Genomic DNA, 18,250 nt, shown 5'->3' with positions numbered 1-18,250 from the left:
CGTGTCGTCTTCAGCGATGAGAGTCGCTTTTGCCTTGGTGCCAATGATGGTCGTATGCGTGTTTGGCGCCGTGCAGGTGAGCGCCACAATCAGGACTGCATACGACCGAGGCACACAGGGCCAACACCCGGCATCATGGTGTGGGGAGCGATCTCCTACACTGGCCGTACATTACTGGTGATCGTCGAGGGGACACTGAATAGTGCACGGTACATCCAAACCGTCATCGAACCCATCGTTCTACCACTCCTAGACCGGCAAGGGAACTTGCTGTTCCAACAGGACAATGCACGTCCGCATGTATCCCGTGCCACGCAACGTGCTCTAGAAGGTGTAAGTCAACTACCCTGGCCAGCAAGATCTCCGGATCTGTCCCCCATTGAGCATGTTTGGGACTGGATGAAGCGTCGTCTCACGCGGTCTGCACGTCCAGCACGAACGCTGGTCCAACTGAGGCGCCAGGTGGAAATGGCATGGCAAGCCGTTCCACAGGACTACATCCAGCATCTCTACGATCGTCTCCATGGGAGAATAGCAGCCTGCATTGCTGCGAAAGGTGGATATACACTGTACTAGTGCCGACATTGTGCATGCTCTGTTGCCTGTGTCTATGTGCCTGTGGTTCTGTCAGTGTGATCATGTGATGTATCTGACCCCAGGAATGTGTCAATAAAGTTTCCCCTTCCTGGGACAATGAATTTACGGTGTTCTTATTTCAATTTCCAGGAGTGTATTTTCCTAGACGGTACAAATATGTTAGAAACGTAAACTTTTAGATTAAGATTCCGTTTAATCGGTCTTGAATTTTACCCATGCTTTACCTTAGAAAGAAACACAACCCTTATTGAGCACGTTACAAGTCACAATTTACTCTTTACTCGTACTTGTCCTAGTCAACTCTCTCGCATCGGGGTACAGTATAACACTTTCCACCGGCAATCAGTTACTAACCACAGAAATTAGACTAACAGGTGAGTTCAGTAACTAGGCAAGGGACCAGGAAATGTTACTACACTTTTCCTTGAACCACGACTGAGAACTAATCTCGTAACGCAACAGGCAAGTTACTGAACAACCTGAACGCCACAGAGCGCTGCGCCGAACCCAGGACGAGTTTCTGCAGGGCTCTGATATGCTACAGTTGGGCTAGCTGTCGCACACTAGACGTACAGCTCAGCATGCAGATCCAGAGGACCCATCGTTCAAAATTCGCCGTTGTTGTCTTCATCTCTGACAAATACAGCCTCGATAATCAAGACGCGAAACAAGAATATCGTCCACGAATCAGTATATCAGTATATAACGGAAGAACTTCGGCTTGCTCTTTCTTTAGTGGAGAGAAACGCAGGTTTTTTTCCGAGCACAATGTTTTCTCCACTAGACCTTTAGCACAGTTTGTCCTGAGCGCTTTGAATATTTTCACTTGGTTGATTTGAAACTTGTGAACTTTTGATAGAATTTTCAATTTGAAAACTAATTTGGCCGCTCTAATTGAGCTTTACAAACCAATGCATAATCAACGATGTCCCATGTCTTCAAATTGCTGTTTTTCACTTACACATGGCTCCACCACTCGTCTACACTGTTTACTACACGAGAACAGACCATCATAATGGTTTTGGGATGTAACCACTGTGAACTAAAGTTTCCTATGCCAGATGTCTGAGCCTTGATACACACACACACACACACACACACACACACACACACACACACTTTTTACTAGAAAAATTTTAACAATATTTGACGACTGCAAAGCTTAATTGCATCACGCCGAGCATAATGCATGAATAAATTAGTGTTTTAGTGCCGAAGTGCTACAATCCTCAACAAATGGAAAAATAGTGTCCCTTGATATCTGTTACTACATTTGAGATATTTTTACCGAATCAGCTTCTGATAAAGCAAATGTGGTTTAAACTAGTATAGGTTTAAAATTCTATAAAATTCTTGAAAAAAATATACACCATGTACTTAACAACAACAAAAACAACAATAATAATAATAATTATTATTATAATTACTAATTATAATAACAATAACAACAATAATAATAATAATAGCAATAATTCACGACAGTGATAACTACAGGAATATGAGTTCGGTGTCATCCTCATTGCAGTGGGGATAACACAGGGTGTCTGACATTATCGTCCTCCATAAAGAATAAGGGCACGTGACTTTTAATTGCCCATCTACGATTTTTGAGAACTTAGGAAGTGTGTCTTCCCGTCATTTGAGTATCTGTGGTGGTTTCTTCTGCGATGTAACGTACTGTTTGTGTAATACGGATTGGAATAAAATGAAGGGAAGAGAGGAAGACGACAATCGACACGGAACTTCATCTATACAGTGAGACTTGGCAGCAGCATTCAATGTCCACGCTCACACTCCACCATAATCTTACGTAACACCTCAGTTGAGGGAAAAAGTAAATTATTTTTTAATAGGTTGTAAAATTGTGGTACAAAATCTGAAATTTATTAATACACTCCCCATCTGAATCTGACTTTTTGTTTGGATGATACGAAATTTTCAGTCGAGCGGAAAAGGAAGAATTCAGAGAGGAACACGGAAGCCATGTTCGGCTATTGTTATGCAAGGTAACGAGGCACGGCCGCTCTCAGGCGGAAGCCATGGCATGCAGAGGGACACAATGTTCTAGAATACTGGTGTAGGCATACGTTCAATGAAAGCAAAAGACAAGGTGCAGTTTAAGTGGAGAGACTTTCCCCTATCCCTGCAGTGGGAGACACCCAATAGTCCTTGAGTAAAAATGCTGTTTGGTTAAGAAATACACATCTAAAAACTCTCGAAATTTTTTTCCGAGTGAATATAAGCGTCATCACTATTAGATGTAACCAAAGCATTTTAATTGGAGGTGTGATGAAAAGTTACGTATCTAACGTCACAGACTAGAAGAGTGTACAAATAGGGGGCCAATGCTGGTGGGGTATAGCTTGGAACAGATCATGTTGCTAGAGGTAGGACAACTTCAGTGGTGCAATAAGTTGAATTTGTACTTTATCTGATGTGACAAAGAAAAAAAACACGTACAGTTACATGGAAAGTGACCCTGACTGAGTCATAAAATTGTTATTTTGAACGAAGGAAAAAAGTATATATTTGGCCGTGGTGAGCTCAGATGAAAAAAGCGTATGCTGTTCCACTGTATCACGACTCTCCACTAAAGTGCTAAGTAGGGCGATGCTCACGATATTGCTGCATATGTGGGTATGAGTAATCACGATCGAGTGAGTAAGCATACACTGGTGTCAAAATTAAAACAACAAACGGAAATTTTGCAAGGTTGCGTTTATTTTGCAGCCAAACAATATAAACCGGTGATAGTAAAGTAGAAACAATGTAAAGAATACAGAATGTAAATAACTGCAACACAACGGTAGACAAAAATTTTATACGTTTCTTCCAGCTTAACTGATTTGCACACACATTCCGACAACTGGCTGAAGTGTTCAGTATGGAGTGAGACCATCACTGGCAGCAATACAGGTGTGACGACTACGGGATGTGCTGTGAATTATATCATCAGTCTCACGTTGAGGCAATAATGCCCTTTTTTTGTACAGAGCTGCTCACATGTTTTGGAGAGTGGTTGGTGGATGCTGGCGTGATGCATCCCGTCTCCCTAGTGCATATAAGACGTGCTCTATGGAATTCAAATCGGGTGAGAGAGTAGGCCACGCCATGTGTGCAGTATCTTCCGTTTCAATGAAAACATCAACCACCCGTGCTCTACGAGGTCGAGAATTATCATCCATAAGTGCGAAGTCAGGGCCCACAACACCACGCACCAACCGCACGATGTCCCGAGATCTCGTCACGACATGAGACAGCAGTTAAACCTAGGCGATTCACGAGTACAGTTCCATGAATAGGTGTTCAGTGGTGAATATTATCACTGCCCCCACCATTGGGGATCCACCTCGATATCGGTCTCTTTACACAATGTTTGGGTCCCGAAATCGTGTTCCCCGTTCCCTCCACACACGAATCCGTCGAGAATTACTTTCCGGACCCAATCGGGACTCGTCTGTGGAAAGAGTATTGGCCCACTTTTGTCCTATCTTGTTGACATGTTGATGACTACACTCTAGACGTTCCATTTTGTGAAGACACGGCAGAGGTACACATACAGCAGGTCTCTGACAATAAAGACCACTCTGCCGAAGCAGTCTGCACACTGTTTGCCTCGATACAAGACGTGGATGCTGCGAGGTCAGATGCCAGCTACCGTGCAGTACTAAGGCGGTACCGTCGTGCCCTTACAGACAAATAAAGGCCCTATCTTTCTGATGTCACACGTGGTCGGCTATGACCTGGTCTTTGGGGTAGAGGTTCGTCCGAGAAACAACAGAACGATTCATATTAAGCCATTGGGCCACATCAATTTGTGGCGGTCCTGCTTCCATTTCTTCCATGGTACTCCAGCACAGTGAAACTGGTAGCCGTCTTCTCTGTGACGTAAGGCACCGGGCACCGTCTGTGGTTGTGGGACTATCCAACAAATATTATCTCGTTTGATAGGTACCATGACGTCATCGTTGGCGTGGTTGTCCGTTGACCAGAATGCCATTTTCAGCGCAGAACTCGTTCGTACAGACATCTGTTGACAGTTTATATGATTATATAGTGAATGAGACGCAGGAGGTCGAAACAGCAGTTTGTTGGTTTATTTTTGGACACCAGTGTAATTTCAGGGAAGAATCTGTCCTGAATGATGCACAGCGGTATTTCAGTATCCTGACGTCTGGTGTAAAGTCCCACATGGCAGCATATTTGGTAAAAGTGTTGTTCGAATGAGTGGGTATAATGTGCACCTTTTACTTTATATTTCGCTGCTGTCGCTACTTCGTAGGGAGTATAGTGGGAATACGCTTACTCGGTATTGGGGACTCCCTTGAAGGCTCCTTGAATTCTTGTGTGAAGCACGTATCTGTTTTATCTGGGACGTGACAGCTATGTCCACTTAACTAGAGAACACACGGCTTCAACAGCGTAGTCTTTACTGGCCAACCAATCTCTTCCTAGGCAGATCATTTCTTTCAAAGTGTAAACACGTGCGCCAGGAGCGCAAAGTAGAGCTTGAGCAGTCAAGGTCAGACAGGTGAGTTTTGCAGGTATCAGCGTCGCAGAACGTGCCGACTCGCCGAATCATGTAGGTGGGTTCTCTCTAGAGCGTGAGTGTGCGCGGCTGCTGCTCAGCCAGCAACCACTGTATACAGTTCTTTTGCGTCGAGACGTTGTGTATGAGTAGCACTTTTCACCTAACCCGTTGAAATCGATGTGAAAATTCCAAGATAGGTGAAGAAATTGCAATACCAACCCGGAATTAAACGATGCCATCCTAGGTGCCCAACACACTTTCATGCCTACAACACACTTTCGTGCCCTCGTACCACCAGACGTTGCGAAGAGGGCGGGAATTCACACCGGAACGCTGGCACTCGAAATTAAACGAGTGCCCAACACAACGACTTTCGCGTGCCCTCATACCATCAGACGTTGCGAAGGGGGTTGGAATTCACGCCAGAACGCTGGCACAAAGGCCAGTTATCAGAAACGTCAAACTGGTAAATATAATGTTCTTTCCGGCGACGTTATTGTCAAAGACTTTAGCATTAGCAACAAAATTTTAATCTGCTGAGGTGGCTCGATGTATAACGCACAGGATTCGCATCCGGTAAGAGTGGGCTTCAGATCTCCATTAGACCATCTAAGTTTACGTTTTCTACAACTCTCTTACGTAGATTGAGACAAATGATGGATTTGTTCCCCCTGAAAAAAGGCGCAGAATTTTCTTACCCTGTTTATCCAGTCTGTGCTCCACCTCTTAAGAACGATTCGTCGACGGTACGTTAAAACCTAATCTTGATCCCTTCTTTCGTCAACTGTTATTTTAGATTTCCTTGACGTATGATGATTTTGAACAGCTCTGGCGTATTATTCTGTTTAGCGTCGTCCAGGTTTCACCATGTTTCGGCAACGTGACAAGTTGACGAAACATCACGCACATCAATGGCTGTGAACTGTCTCCCTCCAACTCCATTTACAGCTCGCTGCGACAGTTTAGCAACTTCATGAGCGTATACGGCACCATACTAAATAATTTTCCGCTAAGATATAACTTCAGCCTCGTGGAAATAATATGTAGCAATGAGTCAACGCTGTTAGAGAAATAAGTAACATACGAAGCACCTATTAGTGAAAATTATTTACATGATATCTCTTTATATCGGTTAACATAGCATAATAAACAATTAGAATAGCTGCACTAGGCAACTACTATCCTGGCTACTTGCTGGCTAGCGCATAGACTTCCATACCCAATGTCTTCTATACTGTCCTACACTGAAGAGCCAAAGAAACTGGTAGATCTGCCTAATATCGTGTAGAGCCCCCCGAGCACGCAGAAGTGCCGCAACACGAAGTGGCATGGACTCGACTAGTAGTGCTAGAGGGAACTGACACCATTAATCCTGCAGGTTTGTCCATAAATCCGTAAGAGCGGTGCAGATCTCTTCTGAACAGCACGTTGCAAGGCATCTCAGATATTCTCAATCATGTTCGAGTCTGGGGAGTTTGGTGGCCATCGGAAGTCTATAAACTCAGAAATGTGTTCCTGGAGCCATTCTGTTGCAATTCGGGACGTGTGGGGTGCAGCATTGTATTGCTGGAAATGCCCAAGTCCGTCAGAATGCACAATGCACAGGAATGGATGCAAATAATCAGACAAGATGCTTGCGTACGTGTCACTTATCAGAGTTGTATCTAGACCTATCACGGGTCCCATTTCACCCCAACTGCACGCGCCCCACACTATTACAAACCCTCCACCAGCTTGAACAGTAGCCTGCTGGCATGCAGGGTCTATGAATTCATGAGGCTGTCTCCATAACCGTCCATGCCCATCCACTCGATACAATTTGAAACGAGAGTCGTCCGACCACGCAACATGTTTACACTCATCAACAGTCCAGTGTCGGTGTTGACGGGTACAGATGAGGCATAAAGCATTATGTCGTCCAGTCATCAAGAGTACACGAGCGGGCTTTCGGCTCCGAAAGCCCATATCTATGATGTTTCGTTGAGTGGTTAACGCGCTGACACTTGTTGATGGCCCAGCTTTGAAATCTGCAGCGATTTGCAGAAGGGTTGCACTTCTGTCACGTTGAAAGACTCTCTTCAGTTGTCGTTGGTCCCGTTTTTGCAGGATCTTTTTACGGCCGCAGCTATATCGGCGATTTTATGTTTTACCGGATTCGAGATCTTCATGGTACACTCGTGAAATGATCGTACGGGAACATCCTCACTTCATTGCTACCTCGTAGAGGCTCTCTCCCATCGCCACTTTCAAACTCACTTAAATCTTGATAACCTGCCATTGTAGCAGCAGTAAGCGATCTAATAACTGCGACAGACCCTTTTTGTCTTATATAGACGTTGCCGACCTCGCCGTCTTCTGCTGTTTACATATTTCTGTATTTGAGTACGCGTACCCATACCAGTTTCATTGGCGCATCAGTGTATAACGTACACTGTTCCCCTATATGTCTCCCTTTAACGCTTTTGTCTGAAGAATGTGCTAGAAACACCCGTTACCGTCGCAGTAGAATCTTTTCTGTCCTACTCTATCGTTCAGCCACTTTCTAGAAGTCCGTCTTAGTAGCAAGAACCGGACTCTGTAATAACCTCCCTCAGTATACTAGGAAAATGAATAACATCTCCAGCTTCAGAAGACAGTTAATGACACACAAACTATAGCAACAATAATCATTACCATTGTATCTGCACGCACTTGTTACCCGTGTAAAGCCTTCTTTCCAGCCAGATGTTCCTCATTTTTAAGTAATCTTAGCTGGTGCAATCTCCTTAAATTTTATTTCCCCACAACTTGATATAGGACAGAACATCTATTTTCTACACCTGTAAATTTATTTTATATCTGCCACTGCCATTATTGGTATTATTGTCATTATTATTTTTATTATTATTACTACTATCATCACTATTAGTGGCAGTAGCAGCAGTAGTACAACTACTACCTGTGTTATCACTGTTAGTTCATAGTCAGAATTACTTACACTGCTACTACAGATACTCATATCCTTTTAGTACTACTTGGCATGTTAAAATTGGTATTTCATAGATAACTATGATGTAAAGAGGTACTCTATGTGTGAAACCCCGGTCCGTAATAAGAGAGGGCTTCATGGCTCTAATCAGATCAAGTTGAATAAATAAATAAAATACAGAAAATTGTATACCGGCCGCGGTGGCCGTGCGGTTCTGGCGCTGCAGTTCGGAACCGCGGGACTGCTACGGTCGCAGGTTCGAATCCTGCCTCGGGCATGGGTGTGTGTGATGTCCTTAGGTTAGTTAGGTTTAAGTAGTTCTAAGTTCTAGGGGACTTATGACCTAAGATGTTGAGTCCCATAGTGCTCAGAGTCATTTAAATCATTTTTGAACAGAAAATTGTATACCACATTTGAATTATTGATCTCTAATCGCAGAAGACATTGCAAATTCTTATTTTCTGTCCACTGTGGTACTTACAGGGAATACATGTCCAGCGCAGTGTTAACGACGATAGGATCTCCTTTTAGATACTTCATAACTGTCTGCATATCGGCATCCATTACCAGCAGCGTTTAATGGTTGGTACAAAGCTCTAGATATGTCGAGGAACAGTGTATTTTTCGTTGTAGAAATAACCTCAAATTCAGCCAAAGCACGGGATATTTCAGGAAATAAGTTTACATAAACAACAAAATTTATAAGCTCTTATCAATGTGCAAGCTCTCGCATTAGTAAATAACTAATATAACGATGTAGTTAGTACCAGCTTATTAATGCTAACAAGAAAATTTAAAAATGAAAGAATCATTATATTGTATTTTTATCACACATTACTTTAGATCGATACCTACGTTTGAAGGAAATGTGAAAAAAAGCCTGTGGAACTACAGCTTTGTGAACGAATTGCGTCAAATGTCGATAATTACATCACACACATGTCGTCAACTGTCTCGCAGAGGAATTTAATTTTCTCTGACAATGAGTTTGGAAGTTAATCATGTTGAGCGTCGCGTGTCACTTGTCAGTCAAAGCTGAAAGCTGACATATAAACATCGACATTAAGGACACGGATTAGCTTCGAAACGTGCAGAAAATGAAGTACATTCATCCCTGTGACAGGTAAGTACTTTGCAACATTTTCTTCCGGTTTCATAAAGTATACACCTTGAAATTCTATCAGTTTTGGGACGATCTTCAATAGTGTGGACTCTGAAGAATCTTTCAAACACCGAAATCGCAAGTCAATCATTTATTAAATTTGGATAACTGGATTCGGAAAGACTATGTTAGCATCTTCGGATCTGTAATAGGACAGAGCCAAAATTGACAGGAAAAACAACTAAGTGGCATGATATAACACTGTCCACAAATATTTTCATTTACCACAATATATGGAACAACAACGCAGCTGACTGAGAATCAGCGTAAACATTCTAACTGTCATATAAGCTCAACAGGTGGCACTGTGGTTATGTGACCTGATGGAAGCTTGGCTATATTATTACATACAATTGTTTTATGTTAAACAAAGTCCAATTGCAATTTACGACTTATATAAGCCAAGTCCGGAAGCATAGTAATTTTGAGATTATTTTTAGAGACTTTTTATAAAATAACATACTTTTAAAAAATTACATTTTTTATAATTTTAAAAAATTATACTGTCGAAAATTAGAAGACATTCGATTTAGGTTCTCTATGTATACCTAATAGTAAGAGGAGTTAAGCTAAAACTTTATAATATTCAAGACTGCATCGATATTTACGAGTGCAATTAAATATGTCATGATTAAAATTAACACAGACTACATCTAATTTCTTTTCTCACAACAAATCGAGGAAGTTTACGCTTATTGTAGTGTCTTGTGTAATTTTACTATCGTAAAAGAATGATGTTTTGACAAATTTTTATTACAACATGACACCTAAATTTTTATTACAACATGACACCTAATGTCTAAGTCATTTTAAGTACAAATCATACATCGATTAGAAACGACAACCATCTTAGTTTCCATCACATACACACATTAAAGTCATAATATATGACGAAGACCACGAATCAACATCTATATGCTACATTTACGTCATTATGAAAGTAATGCAATGTTCAGTTACATCCGACTCATCACCCGATGTCTATGTGAAATCTAGTAGATAATTTATTTTTGGACTGTTACAGTGTTAAAACCAGTTGAATGTGGTTTAGGCTACATATATATATACATAATATAGAATAGCATGATGCTGAACCTATAACTATCCCAGGATAGCTTCGATATCAAAGTGTCAGCTTTTCTACGTTATTTGTGTTGTATACATGATGAAAATTAAGTTGTTTGTCGTTTCTACTGATGTATGGTGCTCACTTAATGTTCATCAAGACATCACGTGGTGATTACAGGTATATTAATATCTCATCCTTTTGCTTGACAATGATATTACATAAGACACAGTAGTAAGTGTAATTTGTTCCCTTTGGTTATGAGAAAATAAAGTTAGATATAATCTGCGTTAAATCTCTCATGACATACGGGCGCACTAAACCGTCTGGTTTGCCATGTGTTTTTGTGTTGTATCGACAAAGTGTAGTTCCCTAAGTGCCGCCACGACTCATTATCTTTTCGTGGATTTCAAAGATCCATTAAGGTATACCGCAATAAAATGTAACTTTGTCACACACGTATTTTTAGAAGAATATTTCTTGTGATCGTAGCAACGTAACGAAGTATTTACTTCAGTAACTAATTTGATAATATCCACAGATTATCACAGATTCCGAATGCAAATTAATCTGGGTGAATTTAAGCATCAAAGGTAGGTCACAAATGATAATCTGATTCTTTTGTACATCGCCTGGGTCAGGAGCTCTAATGGTAGAGAGCTTCAGAGAGAACTGTCAGAATATTGTTACCAACTTTCCTGATCACGCCGTTGTAATAGAGGGTGAGACTTCAACTTGCCACCGAGCGAGGTGGCGCAGTGGTTAGACACTGGACTCGCATTCGGGAGAACGACGGTTCAATCCCGCGTCCGGCCATCCTGATTTAGGTTTTCCGTGATTTCCCTAAATCACTCCAGGCAAATGCCGGGATGGTTCGTCTGAAAGGGCACGGCCGACTTCCTTCCCCATCCTTCCCTAATCCTGTGAGACCGATGGCCACGCTGTCTGGTCTCCTTCCCCAAAACCAACCAACCAACCAACTTCAACTTGCCATGCATAGATTGGGAGCGTTATGCGATGAAAACTGGTGACAGAAACAGGGAACCGTGTGACATTGTTCTGAATGTCTTGTCCGAAAATTACTTCGAGCAGATAATTAGAGAACCAACTCGAGAAGATGAAGTCGTATACCTCGTAGCGACAAACAGACCTAATGTTATGAAATCGGTTAACGTAGGGGAAAGTATCAGTCATCATAAGGATGTTATAACAACTATGATTGAGGTTAAGAAAGGCAGAAAAATATTTTTGCTTAGAAAAAGTGACAGGGCACAAATTGCAGAGTATCTGATTATCCAACATCAAATATTCAGTGCTGAGGACAAGATATGGAACACAAAGGAAAATATTCAAAAGCATCGTTCAATATGTTTTAGGCAAGCATGTTCCGAGCAAGGTCTTAAGAGATGGGAAAGATTTACTGTCGCTTAGTAGCCGTGTCAGAAAACTGGTCCGTAAACAAAGGGGGCTTGATCACAGATTCAATAGAAGTTATAACCTAGCTGGCAAACAAAAGCTGACCGAAGAAACAGTGAGCGTAAGGACAGCAATGAGTGAAATGTTCAGTGACCTTGAAAGTAAAATTTTGCTAACCGATCTCACAACAAACCCAACGAGGTTTCGGTCTTAACTGAAACCGATAAGCGGTTCGAATTCATCTATTCAGTCACCCAGTCACCACACAGGCAGCAAAGCGGAAGGTAACACAGAGAAGCCGAAATACTGAATCCAGTCTTCTGAAATTGTTTCACTGCGAACGATTGTAATACGGCCCTTCCTTCCAGTCATCGTACGAACGTCGAAATGGCAAATGTTGAGATAACCAATCGCGGAACAGATGGGAACTTATCGACTGGAAAAAAGCGCAGGTCATACCGTTCTCAAGAAGGGTCGTTGGACGGATGCACATAATTATAGATTTATATCTTGTCATCAATGTGTTGTAGAGTCATTGAACATGTTTCATGCTCAATACCTATGACGTTTCTGAGGAACGAACATCTTTCTAAGAAAATCAACATGCATTCCGCAAACATATGTTGAGAAACTCAGCTCGCCCTGTTCCTCCATGAGATTCATAGGGCTGCAGCCAACGGCGCTTTGGTTGATGCCATGTTCCTTGACTTCAGGAAGTCATTTGATACCATCCTCCACTACCGTTTAGTGAATAAAGTAAGAGCTAATCGAGTATTGGACCAGTTTTGCAACTGGATTCAAGTCTTCCTTGCTGACAGAACTCAGCACGTCGCTTTCAACGGAACAAGATCGACAGACGTAAAGGTAATTTCCAGAGTACTTCAAGAAAGTGTGATACGACCGTTATTGTTTACAATGTATATAAATGTTGTTGTTGTTGCGGTCTTCAGTCCAAAGACAGGTTTGATGCAGCTCTCCATGCCACTCTATCCTGTGCAAGCCTCTTCACCTCAGAGTAACTGCTGCAACCTGAATCTGCTTACTGTAATTATCTCTTGGTCTCCCTCTACAGTTTTTACCCTCCACGCTTCCCTCCGGTTCTAAATTGGTGATCCCTTGATGCCTCAGAATATGTCCTACCAATCGATCCCTTCTTTTAGCCAGGTTATACTACAAATTTCTCTTCTCGCCAATTCTATTCAGTACCTCCTTATTAGTTATGTGATCCACCATTCTAATCTTCAGCACTCTTCTGAATCATCACAGTTCGAAAGCTTCTATTCTCTTCTTGTCTGAACTGTTTGTCGTCCATGTTCCACTTCCATCCATGTCTATACTCCATACTAATACTTTGAGGAAGAACTTCCAGACACTTAAATCTATACACGATGTGAACAAATTTCTCTTGTGCAGAAAAGCTTTTCTTGCCATTGGCAGTCTACATTCCATATCCCCCCTTCTTCGGTCATCATCAGTTATTATATATAAATGACGTAACAGAAAGCGCCGGAACCTCTTTAATACAAACAAAGTCGATGTCTTAATTCGACAGCTATAAACGTTAAAAATTACTTAAATATGTCAGAAAATGTGTTTCACTGTCCGTTATAAATTCAACGAAAACCACGGAGCTATATGTTAACTCGTTTTGTATGTATTTTGGGTGGATTTTCTTAGCTGCCTCATCCTGTGTGTTAAAGACAACTGAGACGTGAAATACAGACCTCACTGTGTTGTATGGCAAGAAACAAAGGTACTGAAAGATTAGAGGGCAAATAAAAACTCTTATTGCTAGCAAGTGTTTACCAGAGAGAAGGGATTTGACGGATCAAAGTAACCGAACAGGTTCTTCGTCCAAGCAGAAGTGCGTTGAGAGAAATAGTCCCACTTGATTGCTCTGGGGTGAGACAGCGGTTTCACGTGAGGGGGCGGATGGACGCTCGGTGTGTTTAGTCCTCAGGGACGGGCCTCGAGTGCCCTGCGACGTCTTCCCGGCTCACTCCCTGTTCCATTTCCACCGCTCTGTGTGTGCTCGAGATAACAGCATCGACTGAGCTCAAACGTTGTTCTTAACGGGCCGACATCGTCAGAAGTGAAAGTAACTTCGAGAGTGTACCCTGAGGAGGAATCATAGGCCTTTACGGTTCACATACAGTATGGTCAGAAACAGTCTAAAAGGATTATAAAGGTGTTGCACGGTGGGTTGTGCTGAGAAGTAATTGTTAAGAAATAAATTCGATACAGTTTCCGAGTAAAGAGCGTAGAAGGTAGCCAATCGTGACATTGCGCGCGCAAATTCAAGCTCCCCGTCAGATATAGTTCATGTCTATTATTCTCTCACAGAACACGAAGCTGCTGAGACTTTGGATCGCGTCTGATACGTACTACCGTCCCAGGTCCTATTTCTTTATCGCTCACTTGTTCGGATTTAGGGAACCAAACGAAAAACACGTTTGGAGATACCGTCTCTGGCGGGCAGCCTGAATGTGTGCGCGCAGCGGCCTGATTGGATAACTTCAGTGGTACCTTACTTGGAAACGGCGCTAAACGCCGAATTTTTTCTTAACAATTTTTTCTCAGCACAACCTATGTTATGCTATATTATGTTAACTTGGGATCTAGAAACGACGGAGAGGCTGCGTCCCCGCCGCAGCCGCAGTGGTCCACAACTCCACGACGACTACCGCAGTCCACTTCACCTCTCCGCCTCCCCACACCGAACCCACGGGTATTGTGCGGTTTGGCCCCCGGTGGACCTCCCAGGGAACGTCTCACACCAGACCAGTGTAACCCCTATGTTTGCGTGGTAGAGTAATGGTGGTGTACGCGCACGTAGAGAACTTGTTTGCGCAGCAATCGCCGACAAAGTGTAACTGAGGAGGAATAAGGGGAACCAGCCCGCATTTGCCGAGGCAGATGGAAAACCGCCTACAAACCATCCACAGACTGGCCGGCTCACCAGACCTCGACACAAATCCGCTGGACGGATTCATGCCGCGAACCGGCGCTCCTTCCCACCCGGAAAGCCGTGCGTTACACCGCACGGCCAACCGGACGGGCTAGCACAACCTAACTTGCAACACCGTTTAAGCTTTTCGAACTGTTTCTGACCACTCTGTGCAAATGATCCGGTGGATAAAGTCTAAAGCTCCAGTACGCTGTTCGTGGATGATGCTGTTGTAGGTGGTAAAGTTGCAGCACCAAAAGACTGTACAGAATTGCAAGAAGACCTACAGTGGGTCACAACTTGGTGCAAAAATTGGCAGTTGATCCTTGACGCAAGTAACGGTAACGTATTTCGAGTAATTCTGCGGAAAGCCTGTTCTCAGCCAAATACACGCTTTATGAATTGGTGATCAATTGCGGGAAATACTAACAACCATAAAATGTCTATAAATGCGCGTCCTGACCGTCCAATGTGGTACAAACGCATAAAACGTGTAGAGAAGAAAAGAAGATGGGCCAATCCGAATTTAACAAGTGTATAATTTACAAAAACGGTGCTTCGGCACATTGAGTATTCCCAGAGCGTCGTAGAGTTATTCATAAAACTATAGTGGTGGACACTACAAAACTGGCACTGTCTGCATGTCAGAGATGCAGTGTTTCCAAGTGTTTGTATAAAATCTCATCAGTAATTACACTGAAACGCCAAAGAAACTGGTAAAGGCATGGGTATTCAAATACAGAGATGTGTAAACAGGCAGAATAGGGCACTGCGATCGACAACGCCTATATAAGACAACAAGCGTCTGGCGCAGTTGTTAGATCGCTTACTGCTGCAACAATGACTGGTTATCAAGTCTTAAGTGAGTTTGAACGTGGTCATATAGTCGGCGCAAGAGCGATGGGACACAGCATCTCCAAAGTAGCGATAAAGTGGGGATTTTCCCGTAAGACTATTTCACGAGTGTACCGTGAATATAAGGAATCAGGTATAACATCAAATCCCCGACATCGCTACGGCCGGAAAAAGATCCAGCAAGAACGCGACCAACGACGATTGAAGACAATCGTTCAACGCGACAGAAGTGCAATCCTTCCACAAAGTGTTGCAGATTTCAATGCTGGGCCATCAGTAAGTGTTAGCTTGCGAACCGTTCCACAAAACGTCTTCGATATGGACTTTCGGGACCGAAGACCCACTCCTGTACTCTTGATGATTGCACGCCACAAAGCTACGCCACGCCTGGACCCGTCAGCACCGACAACTGGACTGTTGATGACTGGAAATGTGTTGCCTGGTCGGACGAGTCTCGTTTCAAATTGTATAGAGCGGATTGACGTGTGCGAGTATAGAGACAACCTCAAGAATCCATGGAAAACTGCATGTCAGCAAGAGACCGTTCAAGCCGGTGGAGGCTTTGTAATGGTGTGGGGCATGTGCAGATGGAGTGATATGGGACCCTTGATACGTCTAGATACGAATCTGAGAGGTGGCACGTACGTAGACGTCCTGTCTGATCACCTGCATCCATTTATGTGCACTATACATTCCGACGGACTGGGATAGTTCCAGCAGGACCATGCGACACCCCACACGTGGCTCCAGTAACACTCTTCTGCTCTTAAAACACTTCCACTGGCCACCAAACTCCCCAGACATGAACATTATTGAGCAAATCTGGGATGCCTTGCAACGTGCTGTTGAGAAGAGATCTCCACCCTTTCGTATTCGTACGGATTTATGGACAGCCCTGTAGGATTCATGGTGTAAGTTCCCTCCAGCACTACTTCAGACATTAGTCGTGTCTATGGCACATCGTGTTGTGGCACTACGTGCTCGCGGGGGCTCTACACGATGTTAGGCAGGTGTACCAGTTTTTTTCGCTCTTCCGTGTAGCTTACAAGATTTTCTGGAAAAATGTTTCGACACTCATCAGACGTCTTTCGTACACACCCAGCTTTTAAATAGTGATATATCATGCCTCCTAGTCACGATCCGACCTAGTTGTTCATCTCTAATGATATTCTTGCCAACGGGAGGTAAGCCCTAATCCTTCGTTCATTTCCTATACCGAACAGTTTGAGATTATCGGAAATTTGTAGGGGTCGGTCCTCTGTCACGTACTCATTGCACTGTGCGACTTTAATGGCTAGTTGACAATGGAAGGCGCCGCAATGGCTTGTGTACCAACAGTCTGCCGCTTAAAATACCGACACCAAACGGTCGACACAAAGCGGTTCACACCCGTTGCAGTGCTTAAACGTATAGGCCACAGTGTGATCGAAGCTGTACTACCATTTATAGCATGCTGCAGAAAATGTGACCAGCCGATGCTGTGTGGCCTACTGCCACTTCTCACTGACGTTTCCGCTATATCCGTTTCTAGAAGCGACATGCTCTATACACGCAGAAATGTCACCGTTTAACAAACCCATTTCACGGAGAATTATTATTCTTCCGTTTCTCAATTCAGTGACATGCTGAAATTGTGCCCTTTGAAGTAAACGACACTTTCACGTTTTCACACTGATTGACGGCTTTTCACTGCCAAACGAGGTGGTGCAGTTGCTAAAGGCACTGTATTTGGCAGGTCTGGAGTAGAAATCCCGGTCTGGATATACGGATTTGTTTTCCGTTGTTTTTCCGAAGCCGGTTAAGGTAATTGGTACCTCTCTAAAACAATAAAGAGAAAGGGGAACTGCCAATTTCCTTGCTTATCAAGTTCCAATTGGAACATGTGCCCGTTTCTGATTAGTTCTTTGGCTGAATTTTAAATTATAACCTTCGTCTCTTTTCTGGCACTTTAATAAATGATCCATGTCGTTTCTGTTCACCCTCGAGGTGCCGTGTCTGAACGCTTCGCATTTCTCTGCAGTTTTAATTACTTATTGGAGGTACACTGTTCTTTATGTTCACAGACCTCGAGTTCATTCGCGACGTATTTTGTGGTTAACACAGTTTCCACAGTTGTTAGTGTCTGGAAGTGTAAGTGCAGATTTGCTGGTAATGTTAAAGATAGTTGAAACATAAAATTCTATATGGTGACTGGAATCTTAAGTAGCCTACATTTAGAAATGAAATAAAAGACTAATATTTTAAAGTGCCCATTTTAAATTAGAGTTAATTGGTACTTCATAGTAATATGAGCAAGCAGTGAAGGAAATAAAATAAAAATTTGGAATAGGAATTAAGAGACAGCAAAGGACTTGGAAGGGCAGCTGAACGGAATAGATAGTGTCTTGAAAGGAGAATATAAAATAAACATCAACAAGAGAAAAACGAGAATGATGGAATAGTCGAAATAGAGCAGGTGATGTTGAGGGAATTAGATTTGGAAATGAGATACTTAAAGCAGTAGATGAGCAAAATAACTGGCTATGGCAAGGAAAGTGAAGACGAGAAATTTGTTAACATCGAGTATAGATTTGTGTGTCAGAAAGTCTTTTCTGAAAGTATTTGTGTGGCACGTAGCCATGTGTCGAAGTGAAATATATAGAAATTTATATAAATGATCTAGTAGAAAGCGTCGGATGCTCTTTAAGGCTACTCGCAGATGAGGCAAT

Source organism: Schistocerca americana, chromosome X (assembly GCF_021461395.2).
Source record: "Schistocerca americana isolate TAMUIC-IGC-003095 chromosome X, iqSchAmer2.1, whole genome shotgun sequence".
Classification (NCBI taxonomy): domain Eukaryota; kingdom Metazoa; phylum Arthropoda; class Insecta; order Orthoptera; family Acrididae; genus Schistocerca; species Schistocerca americana.
The sequence above is the reverse complement of the archived record's forward strand: the minus strand, read 5'-3'. Positions refer to the sequence as shown.